Below are 17,993 nucleotides of genomic sequence, written 5' to 3' on the forward strand. Positions count from 1 at the left end.
AACCTCAAAAAAAGTGAGGTTTTATTTAATCTCTGACCAAGGGAAACGTTTCATTTTTTCAAAGAAATGTTTGTTAAAAAATGAAGTCATAGTTCCATGGGATTCAATCATAGACCGTGCGATATGGAAGTCAGGAACCTAACCCACTAAAGCACTACAGAAACATTATCGACAGACAATGTACAGCGTGTACTATTCTTGTGTTGCGGTACATGAATATAATTATATCGTTATTAATTTCTAATTTATAACTTTATTAACTTTATAAATTTACTTTATAAATTTATTAACGTTATTAATTAATTTCACGATGCACAGACAGGGCGCGGGGAGCCGCCGCCTGCAAACACAGCTCCAGGCAGGACTCCACTCCGCCGGAGCCGCAGAGCAGAGGAGATGGGGGCAGCTTAGCTCCTGTGCAGAGACCTGAGCTGCTGCTGCTGCAGACGCTGTCTTTTCTGCACTCGGGTTAGGAGTGAATGTTGAGTTGCCCTTAGAATTGAAGCAGAGCACTTCAACGGCACGGGTGTGTGTGTGTGCGCCCTGGTGATTCTGGGAGACAGATCGAACCTGGGCTAAAATAGAGGGGGCTTAGCCCTCTTCCATTTGCTAGTTCAAAGTTGTACAACCCATTTGTATCTGCTAGGCGGCGCAGTCATCGTGCACAAAGAACGCTTTGAAAAGCGTCAAAGGCAAGTCATTCCGAGTTGGTCGTTTGTGTTTTCCGTTCAGACGCGAAATGCTGAAATGATCTCTCGGCTCCTCGGTTGTCATTTCTGCTCCGTAAAGGAATCACAGCACGCGTCGGCTTCAAGCACGGTGGGTCGGGACACGATGCCGGGGGTCGGAGAGAGCGATGTCTTCCTCGTTAGTATAGGACCTGTCACCTGTCCCCACCTGTCACGCGGGAGACCGGGGTACATCAGGACGCACATTGAAGTGAAAGCAGGATGCGCTGCGACATGCACTGTGCAGATCCCGCCACACTAATAGGTGAGTGGGTCTGTTCGATCACAGCGCTAGGCGAATCCCCAATCCCCTTTTGTGCATGGCGACAAAAGAAGTCTGAAGTCTGTTTCCACCCGGGGACCTTTCGCGTGTGAGGCGAACGTGATAACCACTACACTACGGAAACGGTGGTAAGATGTGCCCAGCGGCCCAGTGCTGAGCTTCGCCAATGTGATTCAGCTGCTTCCAGTGCCTTTATTGGAGTGCGCTGATGGACCGTGCTCTCTCTCCAGAGACCAGCACGCCTGTCATGGACGGAGCAGGAAAGGCCGCACCACATTCTACAGCCCTCTCCACGCAATCGACGAAATCGGGCTACTGAAGTGGAGAAAATCGCCTCTCCAGAAAGTGCAAATATCATCTTGGAGAGTAAAAATCCTATTGCCCAAGGTCAGCCCTGTCTACCAGTCTACCAGCGATGGTCAGCTCATCTCACACGCGAGAAGTTTCGGCTGGAAACAAGCGTCCCCTCTTCTCGCACGTTTTGCACGTTCGAGTAGTTTTAATGCGGCTCCTTCGTACACGGTGCTGATCTTTTGGAAAGCAGGAGGCAAAAACGACACGTTCCCATACTGGGAGTCAAACCCGGGCCGCCTGGGTGAAAACCAGGAATCCTAACCGCTAGAACATATGGGAGCGCACAATGCCGCTGTTCCCGGCATCATGCAAGCAAACTACATAAATATGAGAAAACACGCAAGAGAGTTGTCACTCAGAGTGTCGAAGGGTCGATGTATACTGGGGCTCAGTTGAAATGCAACGTCAGGACTTTTCCAAATTATGTCACACGAAGAGAGCACAGCCTTTTCCGCCCTGTCCCGTGTGTATCAGTAACTCGCCGTGATCGTATAGTGGTCAGTACTTTGCGTTGTGGCCGCAACAACCCCGGTTCGAATCCGGGTCACGGCAGAATAGGGTCGTCTGCTTTTACTACTTGCACGAATGAAGGCAAAAAAAAGCCAATCGATGTGAACGAACAGCGCTTTACAGAGGAGTACTGCCTGACTGGATCGTTGATGAACGACAGAGGCCACTCCGACCTCTTCTCGGGTTTCTTCAATGACTTACTAAGGATCTTCTTCACATTCGCCCATGCAGGGGAAGCCAGTTACACCAAAGCAAACGCAGGAAAGTGCAATTCAAGCAGAGACCAGGAGGGACTTGTTTACACCGAGAGTGGTCGGAGAATGGAACAATGCGCCCAGCCCTGTTGCTGGAGCCGATTCTTGATGAGATCTTGGGCTCACTAAGAAGCCCCCGCTGGATGCTAATCTTTCTGTTGTTCTTGCAGGTCCTGCGCTGCTTTTGAGCCGACAGAGCTCGTCCTGGTCTGTCGGCACAGCCCAATTGCAAATGATCAGCTCCACGTACAGAAGGAACGTGCGTTTGGTACAAGAGTGCATGAAGGCACCGGAAATACATTGGGAACAAATGACCGGTCGCTCAATACCTCTGTGAAGTACAGGAGCGTGCAAAACGAGGCTGTTTCTGCCCGGTCTCCAACCGGGGACCTTTCGCGTATCAGGCGAACGTGATAGCCGCTACACTACGGAAACCTGCAGGGACAGCTGCTGGTGTCTCGCTTGCGTTTCGGGCTGAGAAAGGGAAGCGTCACTTTAGGCAGGGGGCGCTGGAGAGAGGAACAAAGGGTGCGATGAAACAAAATGCCGAAACCCAGGATCGAGCCAGGGACCTTTAGAACATACTCTCACGAATCGTTAGAATACGTGCGTTTGATCATCAATTGCGTAACAACTACATTCGTTCGACTTGAGCCATCAAGCTCATAGTTTTCAAATCTTGAAAGCTGTCATTGAGCACATCATAGTGTGCAGTACGCCCCGTAACTTGCGCACTTCAACAGAAAGAAGAGCAGACAGCTCCATAAATAAGCGAGGCGCAGAGAGTGCAAGGCGAGCCGCACACGTTTCGGTGGCTGAGAGAGGGCAGTTTTTGCTTCTGCATTTCCCAAGTAAGGACGCATGACAACAAGCGATCGCGGTGCTCATTTACGACATAGTGGTGATGAGTTTTCAGTATGTGTTCTTTTGAACGAGCAATGAGGTTGCTGCCTTGGACAGCTGACTGCACGCTCTCATTGTGCCACGTGATGAGTATTCACCAGGCTCGTTCAGTCATTAGTCACATTCCATCGTTTGCCATAAGCAGATGCTGCAAGGTGATGTGGATATCAGTTCCCAGTCTTGTGGACGAGGACAAAAAGAGCACACAAGAGCTCATCCGCGAGTTGAACCCAGGACCTCCCACACCCTAAGCGAGAATCATACCCCTAAACCAATGAGCCACGGCAGCACTTTCCATTTTATTCTGTCAGCGAGCTTGAGGACGGGGGAGAGGCGTCATTCGCTCGTCCAGTCAGACCTTCATCAATAAGTCAAGAAAGCCGCAATTACACGACTGCCTTGCAGACGAAGGGCAGTGAACTGCACCCGGTAAGAGGGGAACAAGCGGCACTAGGCGACACTGAGGCATGAGCCCCAGTGAGGGGGGTTATCTTGCATGGTACAGCGCTCGCTTTGCATGCGAGAGGTGGCGGGATCATTTCCCACGTCCTCCAGGTGTGTGCTTAGAGCTTGATGTGCCGAAAGGTGTCCTTTAGCCTGTGGTCAAGCCTTGCATGGAGAGCGTCATGCAGCTGTCAATCATTTCGCAGCCACGCCCCCTCTTCATCTTCTCTCTGCCTTAAGCGTCTCCGCCACTCTCTCTTGACATTTCATGTCAGCATGTCAGAAGTCCGAGTGACGTTTTTAATGGCTGAGTGAGGGCACGATGCTGAAGCAGAGAGGCCACTTCAGCCAGAGAGACTTGTGCTACGTGAGATCTGAAAAACGGACTTGCAACAGAAACAGACCAAAAAAGTATCGGTGAGATCAAAAGGCAAATGCAACATCCAGCAGAGGGCGTCTAAAGATTAGGGAACGGGCGACTGAAATCCATATGAGGCAAACTTTCCGGCTGTGTACTGCAGCTGGCCTCGTTGGTGTAGTTGGTAGCGCGTCAGTCTCATCATCTGAAGGTCCTGAGTTTGATCCTCACACGGGGCAGGGCTGCTTCCTCTCTTGCTCTTTTCAAACACTTGCGGCAACTGTTCGCTCATAACCACGTCTGGAATGCGTGACCTTTACACGGGGGAGAAGCAACGCCGCATCCCTTTTCTAAAGAACATTCACATTCAGAAATAAGTCAAGAAATTTGCCATTACTTTACTTCGCGCTGCTGTCAGCCTGCCCATGTTGCCAAAGAAAGATTCACTCGGCGTCAACATGACAGAACGGCGATCACTTGAAAACACTGTTCCACACTCCATAAGCAAGAACTTCAGTGTTTGCAGTCACCCGATATGCCGATAGTCAAAGGAGCACAAAACACGAAGCGTCAAAAGACAAGATGAGTTGATGGAAAGAGCGTTGAATTGATGAGCACAAAAGTTCAGCTCGTACAATAGGCAACAAAGGTCCCGGCGTCATCATCGCACTTGAAAGGACTGCCTTGCAGACTAAGGGCAGTGGGAGGTTGCTGTTTTGAGATGGAGGCATTGGGATGGTGGGCCGAGATCTATTCTTCTTAAGGAATTCTTCATCGTGAAAGATCGGTCCACAGGTCATCCAAAGAACTTACAAATTTTTGGGACTCAGGGAATCACGTGCTTCCGGAAGGGAGTGAAGTGCTCAAACACATGACATGCCCCCTTGATCTCACATGCACAATTCTGCTGCAACATGCACAGCTACCGTCCACACCAGGCAGTGGGGCTTCAGCAGAATTTGCTACGCCACCTGCAATTACATATCCAGCTGCACACATATACATGGCCCCTCTGTCCTTTTCAGGATCTCAAAAAAAAGCATAGCGTGGTTTTCCTGCAACCTGATTGACCGCATCTCCCTCAGAATGTGCCCCGTTGCATTCATTGCTGAAGCAGGACTGAGGCTAACGGGCATGCCAGAACAGTTAGGCTCAGCGATCTCTCCAAAATATTGTGGTTATAGTGGAAGAAATATGGTTTAAATTGTACCTTGGTATTTCAAACTCTCTCTAGAATGTTATCCATTTCTATTTTATTTTGACAGGAACTGGCTAATGACACTAGATGAAAAGAGAAGAAAGAAATCACAACGTTTCGGCCGTGGAGCCTTCTTCAGGTGTGAGGGCTCCACGGCTGAAATGTTGTGTTTTCTTTCTTCTCTTTTAAGCATGGAATAGACCTATTACTTGTTCCTTTGCAGCCTACGCATGCTGACACAGCTCCCCACCTGAACTGCTAATGATGCCTGGTAGTTTGTGGTACTTGGGTATTGTCTTATGTTTGCTCAAACTGCATATGTGTGATTGCATATTTTTGGGTATTTTCATATGTCAATATTTAATTCACTGACATTCCTGTATGCTTGGAAGAAAGGTAGATTGGATTTGGCACAGGACGCCTGCCCATATTAGTTGATCATTGTTGGGCTGGAAAAACAATGATAAAAAGTGTATGAAAAAAGCTCTCTCCAATATTTCCCTTCTCTTCGCCATGGTTACACTGCCTGTTCTTTCCGTCTTTTGTCCTTCTACAAAGATTCCAGGGCTCTTTTTCCACCATAATATCAGAAGCCAAAAAATAACCATCTAAACAGCATTTGTAATGTTGGTAGCTGGAAGAGGTTAAGTATGTTTGCAAGACCTAGTTGATTACACCACAGACTTACTTTGTTGTTGTCAGTTTTTTTTTCTCTTTTAAAGGCTGTAGGTGGGGTGTGATGGACTGTACCACTATCATAGAAGATTTTTTCAGGACACATCCCAGTTCCATAGTAGAATTTATCAATAGTAGAATTCCATAGGACATTATTTACCAACATATTACCCAGTGTGAGACTCTGCCAGTAAACCTCAGAGCATTGAGTTCTCCACTGATAAAGATGGCTGTCTGAAGTCATGAAATCCACTGCTGGGATGCTTGAGAGACTGTAATTGAATCTTGGCTGGAATTAGGCTTTCTATTAGTGTTGATTTTTGGGAATTATGTGGTAAAAAGGGAAAACTCCTTTACTTTAGTCACTTTGAATGTTCAAATGTACAGAACCTGCAAAACTAAGCAATGAAAAAAATCCATCACCACTCTCATGATAGCATAACTCATAGTCTCTGCTGTTGTGTAACAATACACACTTTCAATTTTCTTATCGCCTGTCTCCAGAGAGAATGTTGTTAGTGCTGATGACCTTGAATTAGACCTTGTTGACTCTGTAAAACAATCTTCCTCTGCTTAGATTTTCACTCAGATTGATTTTGTTCTCAGATTATTCCTGGCAGGACTGAGTTTCTAGGAAATGAAAAGTGAAAGAAAAAGTACAGAAGATCAGCCCTTGAATATACAACATTGTGCAGTGAGATTGTTAAATGTATTAGCTGCTATCCCGTGCTAGAGCCTGTCGTGGTAAGCAGTGGATGACAGGATCTAGCATAGATACTAATGAAACACTGTTAATGAAAGATAAAACACTTGAGTCTTATTTTAGTTTTCCATTTCCCTTTCATTTGTGATGTACTGTACAACAGGCCACAGAACATGCACAAAAACAGATATGCACACATTCACACCAGGCAATGACAGTCTGCCCAGTCAGAATCTGAGCTGAGGTATCAGAATTCTGAATTCCCTGAATTCTGTCATGGATCATCCACAATAAGGGCAATGTTTGAACACGAGGATCCCCAGGAGAGAGCCTAGTAACATAAATCTTGGAGCAAAAGCAGATGATTATCTTCATAGTTTGTGTGGTTGAGCCAAAGTTGAGCATGAGGATATGTGAGTCACCATTCTTAGAAATGGATCCAACTTCAGACAGGCGTCAAAAGTAAGAGTATACAGTGCTGGGGCAATGACACTTCAATGATCAGAAGGATAACAAGAGTTTTAATGCATTGAAATTGATTTTCTGGTGATGCACACTGTCATGGAACTATTAATTTTTAAGGATCACTTACTGACGTCAGACAGCTGCCAATTCTCCAGACTGGAAGGATGAACAGTTTATCCCCCTAGGTACCATATTTCCATATTTCGAAGCATTGGAATAATACATGTCATACAGCAACATAAAAACAGGAAGACAAGTATCACAGCCCCTATAATCGGTGTTAGTAACTTAAAAGAAAAACATTCCCCCTGGCCCAAACAGTGATTCTAACCAGGAGAGAAAAGCCGGTGTATCTTTTATGCCTCTCTGTTTATTCACATTGTCTTTTAGTTCTTTCAAATGCTGAATAGCGAGCGTAAGATTTCCGTAATCATCGTCATTAGCTGGAATATATGTACAACAGGAGTCTCCTACTAAAGCATAGACTCCTCCAGATGCTGCATTTTGAAGGTCCAGCACGAACCTGTTCTGAAGTGCCATTAATCTAACTCCCCTTAATTCTTGTTTGATAGCGTCTAAGCCTTCTAACGTTATATTAATAAAAGAGTACATTTCATAAAAAGTCGCATGGGTGAGGCTGTAGAATGAGGCATTAAAGCACATATATAACAAGATGCATTAAATTTCTTTAACTTTACAGTATGATTTATAAATTTATACCACAAATTACTCATATCCCCCTCATTATCAGTTTCATTCAGCCAGTTTGTATACAAAGAGGCTTCGTGTTTAGATTCTTCCTCTTTTGGGGTGGTGACAGGCTTCTACATAAAAAGGAAAAGGGCTGTGCACATCAGTCCCAAGCAGGTTATCCCCATCTGTCCTTGTGGAGACATCACTCCTGCGCTTTGCTCAGTTCGTTTGTGACCTTTTTACAGTGGGAAGCATGAATCCAGGGCACCATTTCTGTGACCTTCACAGCAGTGGCAGTGGTCAGCAGCACCTGGTACAGCCCCCTCCACCTGAGTGAACACCATTTCTTTTTCCTGAAGTCTTTCACCAGAATCCAGTCTCCTTATTCACTCATTAGTTCTTACAGCACAGGTAAATCCCTGTGGGCTGGAGCCCAGCATAATCTTAGGCTTTTTTGGTCAACTTTGGTCAACAGATTGGTCAACAACTGGGTAATAACTCTTAGAAAAATCTACACATTGTTCCCCTGCCTCAGCTGTGACGTTTTGCAGAACAATTCTAGCTGAAGTTGTAAAATTTCTCTTTGTTCCGTTCCTGCAAAACATCTTATTATGAACAAACAAACCACAAAAATCATTTGCATCTAGGGGAATCACTCCCAAGGGTAACCCCCCTTAAAACTATATTGTTCTACCCATCAGGTTCTGCCACTAGATAAGAGAACCTTTCCCATGAAATCATTTTTTGACCTTCATGATCCCTTCAGGGCGTACAATTAGCACAGAAGCAGCAGCTTTAGTCCACATGTTTTTCAAACAGGATATTAACGATATGATCATAACGAATAATACCAGACCCACAAATATGAATTGAACCAGAGACCCTCTCCATGTTCCTAACACAGACTGTAGCCATGCACCAATGCCCCAATCATCTGGATTGCAGGATTTACGAAGAAAATTATTTTCGCAGTAATTAATTTATTATATTTACTATATTTATTATAAACGTGTAAATTAATTACTGTGAAAATAATTTACTTCGTACACTGTGCAGAGAGCCGTATACTCCTAGTTGCGGCACACACGATACGTACAGTAAAAAGCCTCAGGCACTGTGTTAGATGTGTTTTCGACGTTATATATGCGTTTATTAATGTCGTCAATTTTACGGTTGCAATTTGACGTTGATTATACGTCGAGGCGACGTATATATACGTATAGCCGTATTTTCGCCGTGAATATACGTATATTTGACGAATCAATGTCCTCTTGGTAAACTCTTGAGCAAACTCTGAACCAGCTCTAAGGAAACTAATCCGATTAGACGTTACTTTGACTCATCTTTTTACGCTCAGTGCTGGATTGCTCAAACTCCAGCTAGGGTTAGGGTTAGCATTCCCACGCTACTTAGACACTTTGTTTATGCTCAGTGCTGGATTTTGGGAACTTCAGGACGAGTGGGAATTTTCTCCTATCTGTCAATTCTGTTTTGTTTTGGAGACTCTTGGCTGCCTATGTTGTACAGGGCAGTGTGAAGGAAACATTTTCCAAAACTGTGTCAGCTCAAAAGTTGTAAGAAAACCTCTCCAGCTGCTTTAACTCTCTTCATTTTTGTCATTTAATGTGACACTCGATGTATAACTGGAGCCTCACATATGCAAATGGTGAGGCTCCAGTTCGACACCACTTTACAGTATCTGACAAAAGCATGGCAGACTGTGCAATGACTGGCAGATAACTTCTGCTTATTTTTACCATATTAAACATTGGAAATCCAACCACTTACATTTGTGACACTTGATTTTGGCTCCACCTAAGACACTCTTAAATCTTCAAACACTTTTCTCTTCTCCTGCAACACTCTTGTCTGTCGGCACTATGTGGCAGCGTTGCATGACAACCCCTCTCACCACGGAAAGGAACCTAACAGCTTTGGTAAGAGAGGAGAAAAGAACCTGGCCCATACGGGGATCGAACCCGTGACCTTGGCGTTCTTAGCACCACGCTCTAACCAACTGAGCTAACTGGCCTCACGACAGTGGTCCTCTCTGTGCTGCAAAAAATCGAACTCAGGGAATTTCTTTTGCCCTCCTTTGAATAGAAAGCCGTGTAATTCAGTGTACGGGCTTTCTCGTGCAGTTTCATGGTTCTTGTAACCCAAATCCTACACTGGCCTGAAATGTCCCCCCATTTCACAGCATTTTTCAGCTGATTTAAAATGTACCTAATGGAGAAGCATTTTTGAAGACCATCAATTACCAAGAGCTTTTGTCAAAGGTTTTGGTGGTCATTTTTAATGACCACAGAGCACTATGACCTCGGTTTTACATCTCATCCGAAAGACAGCGCCCTTTTACAACACAGCGTCGCCGTCACTATGCTGGGGCATTGGGACCCGCACAGACCTCAGGGTGAGCGCCCCCCCGCCGGCACCATTAACACCGCTTCCAGCTGGAAGCTTTGTTTTTCCCTGTAGCTTACCCTCATCCGGGTACTGACCTGGCTCGCACCTGCTTAGCTTCAGTGGGTTTTCAGTTGCGAGTTGCAAGGGGATGCAAGTGATGGAGCCACTCGCTGCAAAAGCCACTGCATTGGCCGGGAATCAAACCCAAGCCTCCCGCGTGGCAGGCAAGAATTCTACCGCTGAACCACCAACGCTCAGTGTCTGGGCCTTCAAAAAAGACGCTTTTTTGGTGCTCTGTGCAAAAAAACGTCGACATATGCTTCCAGCTGCAAAATGCCATTTGCGGACACTGAAGAATTTATTTCCAAGGCAGTGGGTACAAGCGATTGGGCGTTTTAAAACCACCAGGAACAGCAAAGAGGCGCGCTTCTTTGATTGCGCCGGAACACACCGACTGGAGGCAGACAATGTAGTCGGCAGGATTCGAACCTGCGCAGGGAGACCCCAATGGATTTCTAGTCCATCGCCTTAACCACTCGGCCACGACTACAGCAAGCCCCACCACCGCTGCGTTCTTGCTACAATCTTACCTGGATCGCGAGGCGCCGGCGGAAGCCTATTTCAAAGTCGTTCTCCGTTTCAAAAAAACATTTCCAAAATACAAGCCTTGCAGACAGACATGCCTCAGAGGACTTAAGGGTGGCTTCATGTCGGAATGATAAAGTCTCCCCGTCCGGACATGAAAATGCCACTTTGTTACACACAAAAAAAGAATCAACAACAGAGAAATGCCCACAAGCATTTGAAAAGCCGCACCACGCCGCACTTGAAATAGCTCTTACATTAGTGGTAGACGCAGGAGTCACCTTTTTATTTACGCTCTTACCCACGCGATGGAAAGCAAAACAAAGCAAAGCAGAGCAAAACAAAACGAACAAACGAAAACCCTCACGTCCCGCACTTGCATATAACGCTGTTACGTGCCCAAGTGGTATTGTACGTCATCCTAGCACTGCACGCCGGGGCGTATGGTATATGGGAACGAGCACACGCCACGAATCGTCTCGAATCACTCCCTACAGCTGTAAGGTGCCTTGAAGCGTGCACCCCCAACATTCTTCTTTGCGCATCTGTGAAATGTAAACTCTTGAGCAAACTCTGAACCAGCTCTAAGGAAACTAATCCGATTAGATGTTACTTTGACTCATCATTTAAGGGACCCTTGTTAATTGGAGAAATCAATGATTTCGAATGAATTCTGTATGCGTTAAAAGACAGCTATACACAGAAAACATGCAGGACACTGCTCATGATGTTTCCCGAGCCGAAACACTGTGCGTTTTTCCAAGCCATCTGACCAAGCCTGCCCACTGAAAACTGCAGGAGATCGTGTAAAGACGTTCAAGTTTGTAACTACTGCACGCACAGGAAGCAGAATAAATTCCTCTATTCAAACTGTCAAAGGTTTGCTTTGCGAACGCTGCAGGACATCGCACAATCTCTTTTGAACAGGGACAAACGATTTCTTATGGGGCGCAGTAAGTACAGACGTTTAAAAAGCTCCACTCATGCCAATGATGCAGCAAGAAGAAGCGCAACCTAAAGTTTGCATACCTAGCACTGTTGTATTCCCCGCATCAGTAGCTAAGAGAATATAATTTACGACTCTTGTTAATGCAGCTTCAGAAACCAGACTGAAATTTCTCAAGTATATTATTTGAATCCATTTGATGTTGGGCAACAACTATTCTTTCAAGACTTTTAGATTGAAATGGGACCTTTGAGACAGGCCTGTAGTTGTTAAGAACTTGTGGATCCAAATTTGACTTCTTAAGGAGCGGTCTAAGAACCACTACTTTAAATTGATCATGTACGACGCCTGACGCAAGCGATGCATTCATCATACTAATTATAGGTCCTGCCAGTCCTTCGAGGGAATCTTTGACTAGCTGACTGGGGATGGGATCTAGCAAACAGGTGGTTTACTTTGTCTTACGTCTGTGTTCATGAGTCCACCATAAGAAGAAATCTGAACAGGAGTGGAGATCATGCGAGGTCACCACGGAGGAAACCACTGCTCTCCCCCCCAAAAAAACCACCACTGCCCCTCTCAAGTTTGCTAAAGACCACATGGATGTTCCACAACTCCTGGAACAATGTTCTGTGGACAGACGTGACAAAAGTTGAACTTGTTGGTAAATGTGCACAGCGTTATGTTTGGAGATAACAAAACACCGCATACCAACTCCAAAACCTCATCCCACCTGGGAAGCATGGCGGAGGCTGTACGGCTTGCAATCATCGAGGGACCGATGAATTCCGAGATGTATCAGGAAATTCTACAGCAGAATGTCAGGGTGTCTGCCTGTGATCTAAAACTCAAAAGACGCTGGGTCTTGCAACATGACAAAAACAAAGGAGTACATCAACAACAGAGTGGCTGAAACAGAAGAAATTCCGTATGTTGGAATGGCCAAGTAAGAGTCCTGACCCCAATCCCATTGAAGTGCTGTGGCGTGATCTGAAGCAGGCCATTCAGCGCAAGACATCCCAAAAATATACATGAACTGAAACAGTTTTGCATAGAGGAATAGGCCAAAATACCTCCTAACCGCTGCTCAGGTCTGACAAGCCGCTACAGAAAGTGGGGGTTGAGGTTTTTGTCATAAAGGAGGTTCCACTAGCTCCTTAATATAAGGGTTCACGTACTTTTTCCATCAATGACCTTGATTGTTTAAACCATTTGGTCAATAAAGAAACAGCAATGTCAAATGTTGGGCGTGTGTTGTTTGTGAAATCAGACTCTCTTTATTAATTATTATGACTTAGATAAAGATAAGATCACATGTTAGGAGCCATTCATGCAGAAATCCACATCATTCCGAAGGGCTGTTTACAAAAGTTTTTCTCCCAACTGTATGTGAGAGAAAAGCAGAGACGCTACTGAGTAAGGTGGGGTTGCAGCTTTGCAAATCACAAGGACATTTGTACGCTCAAAATGGGACAGGAGCACCCCAGATGGGACTCGAATCCACAATCCCTGGCTTAGGAGGCCAGTGCCTTATCCATTAGGCCACTGGGGCACACTGGGTTGGGTCGATCACGCTGATGAAGAGCCAGTTTTTTTTTTCCTTTGCTTTTTCAAAGGGATCCCCAAAATTAGGAAAGTTAGGCAGCAGAAGGTTTACTGTGACCTGAGAAGGACCGGCATCCAATCACGGTGGTACACACACACGCTCTCACTCATCTGAGCTACACGGCTACCAAGATGATCTCAGGTGCGCCGAGCTGGTACGGAACATATTGAACTGATCGACGGCGAATTGTCTCTCAGACAGGCTTTTCACCTCTGAGCTCCCTGACTGACAGTGATCAGTTAGGCAGTAAAACAGTCAGCTGCTTCTAAGCCTTAAACAGCTGCATCTCGGCGCTTCCACGGAGAGATGATTTGAAAGCCGAACATCGCCCATTGGGAACACCTTACTATCACTAGTTTAAGAGACTCTTAAGGTCTTGCAGAGGTGCCTGTCTAATAGCATGCGCTTTGCAAGCTATAGGTGTTTAGGCTGAGGCAGAATGCCTGTTAACAAAATGTTTTTCTAAAGGGGCCTCGCACTCTTTTCCAAGCAATGGTCACCATCCCCACAATGTAGTCCTGTCCTAGGACGTCACCTGTTAGTCTCCATTTGTCTGCCACCAACATTTTAGGTTACGGGGTCACAACCGCACCCCGGAGAGCATAGGAACCGTTGGCGTTCTGGCTGCGCAGATTGGGCTGAAGGTGGGGCGCTTGAATCTCGCTGTTGGAGGCCGTCTGAAACTGACCCAAGCCTTTCCCTTGAATTAAATGTAAATAAGAAATGAACCCCAGATGCACATGGAATCAATCACGTGTTTCCTTTGAGCCGTTTCAAAGACTGCTCCAGAGTTTACCTTGCACAGATGCGCAAAGATTAATGATGGGGGTGCACGCTTCCAGGCGCCTTACAACTGTAGGGACTGATAAGAGACAATTCGTAGCGTGTACTCATTTCTCTCTATTCCCCGTGTTGCAGTGGTAGGATGACATAAATTCCTGCTTCGACACGTAACGGCATTATAATCAAGTGCAGGAGCTGAGGGCTTTAGTTTTGTTTCGTTTTCCATGGCGTTCGTAAGCCCGCAAATCAAAGGCAATTCCCGCGTCTAACACGAATGTAAATGCTTTTGAAAGTGCAGTGTGGTGCAGCTTGTAAAAACCATTTGTGGTTTGTTGATGTTTTTTCTGTCTGCCAAAGTTGCATTTTGACATCCGGACTGGGGGACTTTATCATTTGAACGTGAAGCCAGCCTTAAACCCTCTGAGGCGTGTCTGTCTGCCGGCACGAATCTTGTGAAAGGTATTTTTTTTTTAACGGAGAGCGACTTTAAAAAGGTTTCCGCAGCCACCTCGCACTCCGTGTTAGATTATAGGAGGAATGCGGCGGCAGCAAACTCGCTTTTGTCGTGGCCGAGTGGTTAAGTGCGTTGGGGACTCCCCGCGCAAGTTCGGAACTTGCCGACTCCGGCGTCTGTCGCACGTCTCCTTGTGCCTGCGCGGCAAAGGCAAAGTGCCGTTTCTCCTTTCCCGGTACTATAAAAACGCTAAATCGCTTGGACCCGCTGCCATTGAAAGCAATTCTTCAGATAACCACACATTTTGCGTTCGCACCTCTGGTGCTCTACTTATGCCTTTGAAAACCTAATGAATAAAGCTGAAAGAACCGACATGATATGTAGGTGCTGGTAAACCACGCAGTAAAGAACTGTTAACAGCAAGGGTTTCAGTGGGTTAACTGAGGAGAAGGCGTCATCGCTAATTGTTGACTTTTTATTTGGTGTTAGAAACACTCTTACTGTGCATGACGTGCAACAAATGTAGCCACAGAAATTGCATCACGCTTTCATGTATGCTATTGCAGACACCAACGTTGCCTAGATAGAAAACCGAAATAGCCGTGGGTTTGCTTGCTGGTCTGAAGGATCTCTCTTCGAATCTCTGTCATTTGTCAATGGAAGTAAAAGGCGTTGCAATCTCATACGTTCAGAATCAAACCCGCAGCTGTTGTTCGACTTTATTTCTTGACTAATTACAACTGAGTGTCGCATGAGCAGTTACGTAAACTTGTCTGGTATATTTGAACACAAATGCCGTTCTTCAATTAAAACTAACAGTACATTGTCAGGGACATTCAGTTCTATACAAACAAGAGACAGACAAGAGAATATTTCTACCGTTCATGTGGACTACGTGTTGACTAACTGATCGGAATATTTGAAAAGTTCGGGCTCATAGCCGATGCAGTGCGTGCTAATTAGAACAACAGCAACGCTGAGCTCTCAGCACCGTACTGAGCCCAGGTGTTTTTCTAAAGCTGTCAGGTGCAGTTCATTTACATGAAGGAAATCTCTTACTGGGTACGATTACAATGCAGTAAGTAGCACAGACTGCTTAGGGAGTAGCCCGATGCTTTTAAAAACAACCCGAGCCAGGCAGGAGTCGAACCTGCAATCTCTTGATCTGTAGTCAGACGCGTTATCCATTGCGCCACTGGCCCTGGTGTGACACTGCAGGACTGTAACCCAGTGAGATCAGCACTGCAACTAGTAAAATATTACCCCCGGTCCATTCTTTTCCAAAAGTGAGAAACACCTGTTTTCTACATTTTGTCTGTTTTAAAACCATATCTCTTTAAACCAAACCAAGAGTTTGTCTTTTGCACTGATATTCTGATTCATTTCGATTTCAAAGAAAAAAAAACATTATCTTCCAAAGCATCATAAAATTGTCCCTTCTTCCAGACTCTACTTCTCTCTTGTAGTAGTACAGCAGACCTTTCCAGGTGAGCAGATCACAGAGTCCGAAATGAGCTTCCTCCATCAAGCAAAGTACCTGAACATGACTCTGTCTTCATAAAAGCGCCCCTGTAATAAAGAAATTAAATCCGAAATCAAGAGGGCAGTTGCCTACTGAAGTTCAGGAAATCATCAATTTTAACCTAGCAACACATTAAAGGCTGCATCTATACAAGTACGATTCTAGAAATGCTCACCAGATTACGTTTTAAGAAGGAACTGCGCCTCAGGTTCCGCCGAGATCTTAACTCGGATGGCAGGATTCAGAGTCCGGAGTGTGGACTGATGGCGCACGGAGGGTCCATATACTGTGGATCCCTCAGTGATCTTCCGCGTATTCAAACCGCCAGCGTGTGACTCCCCTGTCACCTGTCCTCTCTCCTCTGTGCAGCTGAGCCCGATTCACGGTAAAGTGAAAAAAAATAACTAATCATAACTAGGGTCAGGGAGACTGTTTTCACTAGACAAAGGAATAGCAGAACGGGAAACAGTCTTAACAAACCCAGCACTCTTAGGATGTTGCTGTTGCTGCTGCTTATGTTTTAGGGCCAAACAATCTGCAATTATATGACCTCTTTTGTGACAATAAAAACATTCACGCTCCTCTTTAAGACGTGAGGAACTAGTTTTTACTGGGGGAGACTGAGACTGGGAACTTAGAGTAGACAAAGTCTTCTCCGCACGCACAGACATGAAAACATTCTTATGAGTGAGCACGAACTCATCTGCCAAAACAGCGACTTGCGATAAAGTAGTTACTTTTTGCTCATTCAAATACACAACAATGCGTTCAGGCAAACAGTTCTTAAATTCCTCTAAGAGCATTAACTCACGCAATGAGTTAAAGTCACTCACTTTACTGGCTACAACCCGTTTATCAAAGAGAGTGCCCTTCTCTCTAGCAAATTCAACAAATGTCTGGTCTGACACTTTACGATGATTTCTGAAGCATTGTCTATAAGCCTCAGGAACCAATTCATAAGCCCGTAAGATAGCAGCTTTCACAGTATTGTAATTCAAACTTTCTTCTAAAGAAAGTGTAGAACAAACTTCCTGAGCTTTGCCCACTAATCTACACTGCAAAAGCAGTGACCAAACCTCCTTAGGCCAACGAAGTGATGTGGCAATTCGCTCGAATGCACCAAAGTACGAATCAACTTCCGTCTCCCTAAACAGAGGAACTAAAGCAATGTGCTTACTTACATCAAAGGTGGTAGAGAGTGGATCTTGCAAAGGAGACACGCTAGAGGCCTCGGAGTGGGTTGGCTGCACAGCAGGAGCATTCTTTCGTGCTTCTAGCTCAAGCTGTCGGAGCTTAACCTCTTTCTCCGCCTCGATCTCCATCTTACGAATTGCAAGGCGCAATTCAAATTCTGCCTGGCGCACTTGGGCTTTTTCCTGCGCCTCCATGTGCAAGCGGGCCAAATGAACTTTCAGGCGAGTGTCGCTTTTTGACCCGGTGGAGACCGGAGAGAACGGTTCAAAGGGAGGCAAGGTGGCCTTGACCTCAGCCTCCACTAAGTCTTCAGCCACCCCCTGCACCTCGTCCTGTTCTTCCACCACCATAGCAGGTTTAGCACCAGCCCCAGGAGAACCGGCGTACCTGCTCGTTAATGCAATGACCTCTAACTCTACCAACCTATCCATCACAGCTCTCTTGACGTCCCTTTTAAGAACTTGCGTCGAAACCTGAATCTGGAAGTAATCAGCAATTTGGAGCAATTCGTCCTTCCTACACTTATCCAGCTGCTCAAAGGAAGGTTCCTCCACAAACTTTCGCAAATCAAAAGTAGCCATAACTACAGTACCTTGCCAAAACACAATCCACAAATCAAAATCCTGTACCAACACCAAAATTCTGCAACACAAAAAAAAATCCTTAGGACGGGAATTTGATATCCCGGACGAGCCCCCAATAATGTTACAACCCCAAGTGTCTAGGGGAACAGGGGTGTAACATTTAGGATAAGTCTTTTGGAAGCAGATGGGTTTTGGTGAGGGACTAGGAAGCGTGATAAGGGTAAGGAACTAGAGTGGTGCCAAAGAAAAGAAAATAACAAACAAAATGGAGCTGGCTAGGACAGTGAGGGAAAGCTAATCTGACTACAAAAGAAAACCAGAAACACACGGTCTTCTGCGTCTTCA

The 17,993-nt window shown here is 45.6% G+C and overlaps 7 non-coding genes across 7 annotated transcripts; 2 read left to right on the plus strand and 5 right to left on the minus strand.

Annotated features, from left to right (window-relative positions):
• Positions 1 to 1,845: 1,845 nt before the first annotated feature.
• On the plus strand, positions 1,846 to 1,917 carry trnah-gug (transfer RNA histidin (anticodon GUG)). The gene has a single exon. It is a non-coding gene; the product is annotated as a tRNA-His (tRNA).
• A 574-nt stretch (positions 1,918 to 2,491) lies between these two features.
• Positions 2,492 to 2,564, minus strand: trnai-gau (transfer RNA isoleucine (anticodon GAU)). The gene has a single exon. It is a non-coding gene; the product is annotated as a tRNA-Ile (tRNA).
• Positions 2,565 to 4,000: 1,436 nt separating this feature from the next.
• trnam-cau (transfer RNA methionine (anticodon CAU)) lies at positions 4,001 to 4,073 on the plus strand. Its single transcript has one exon. It is a non-coding gene; the product is annotated as a tRNA-Met (tRNA).
• A 5,453-nt stretch (positions 4,074 to 9,526) lies between these two features.
• On the minus strand, positions 9,527 to 9,600 carry trnal-aag (transfer RNA leucine (anticodon AAG)). The gene has a single exon. It is a non-coding gene; the product is annotated as a tRNA-Leu (tRNA).
• Positions 9,601 to 10,442: 842 nt separating this feature from the next.
• On the minus strand, positions 10,443 to 10,524 carry trnas-aga (transfer RNA serine (anticodon AGA)). The gene has a single exon. It is a non-coding gene; the product is annotated as a tRNA-Ser (tRNA).
• Positions 10,525 to 12,984: 2,460 nt separating this feature from the next.
• trnar-ccu (transfer RNA arginine (anticodon CCU)) lies at positions 12,985 to 13,057 on the minus strand. Its single transcript has one exon. It is a non-coding gene; the product is annotated as a tRNA-Arg (tRNA).
• Positions 13,058 to 15,477: 2,420 nt separating this feature from the next.
• Positions 15,478 to 15,550, minus strand: trnac-aca (transfer RNA cysteine (anticodon ACA)). The gene has a single exon. It is a non-coding gene; the product is annotated as a tRNA-Cys (tRNA).
• Positions 15,551 to 17,993: the final 2,443 nt, after the last annotated feature.

This window comes from Lepisosteus platostomus, unplaced genomic scaffold (genome assembly GCF_059453375.1).
Source record: "Lepisosteus platostomus isolate fLepPlt1 unplaced genomic scaffold, fLepPlt1.hap1 Scaffold_70_H1, whole genome shotgun sequence".
Taxonomy (NCBI): Eukaryota; Metazoa; Chordata; class Actinopteri; order Semionotiformes; family Lepisosteidae; genus Lepisosteus; species Lepisosteus platostomus.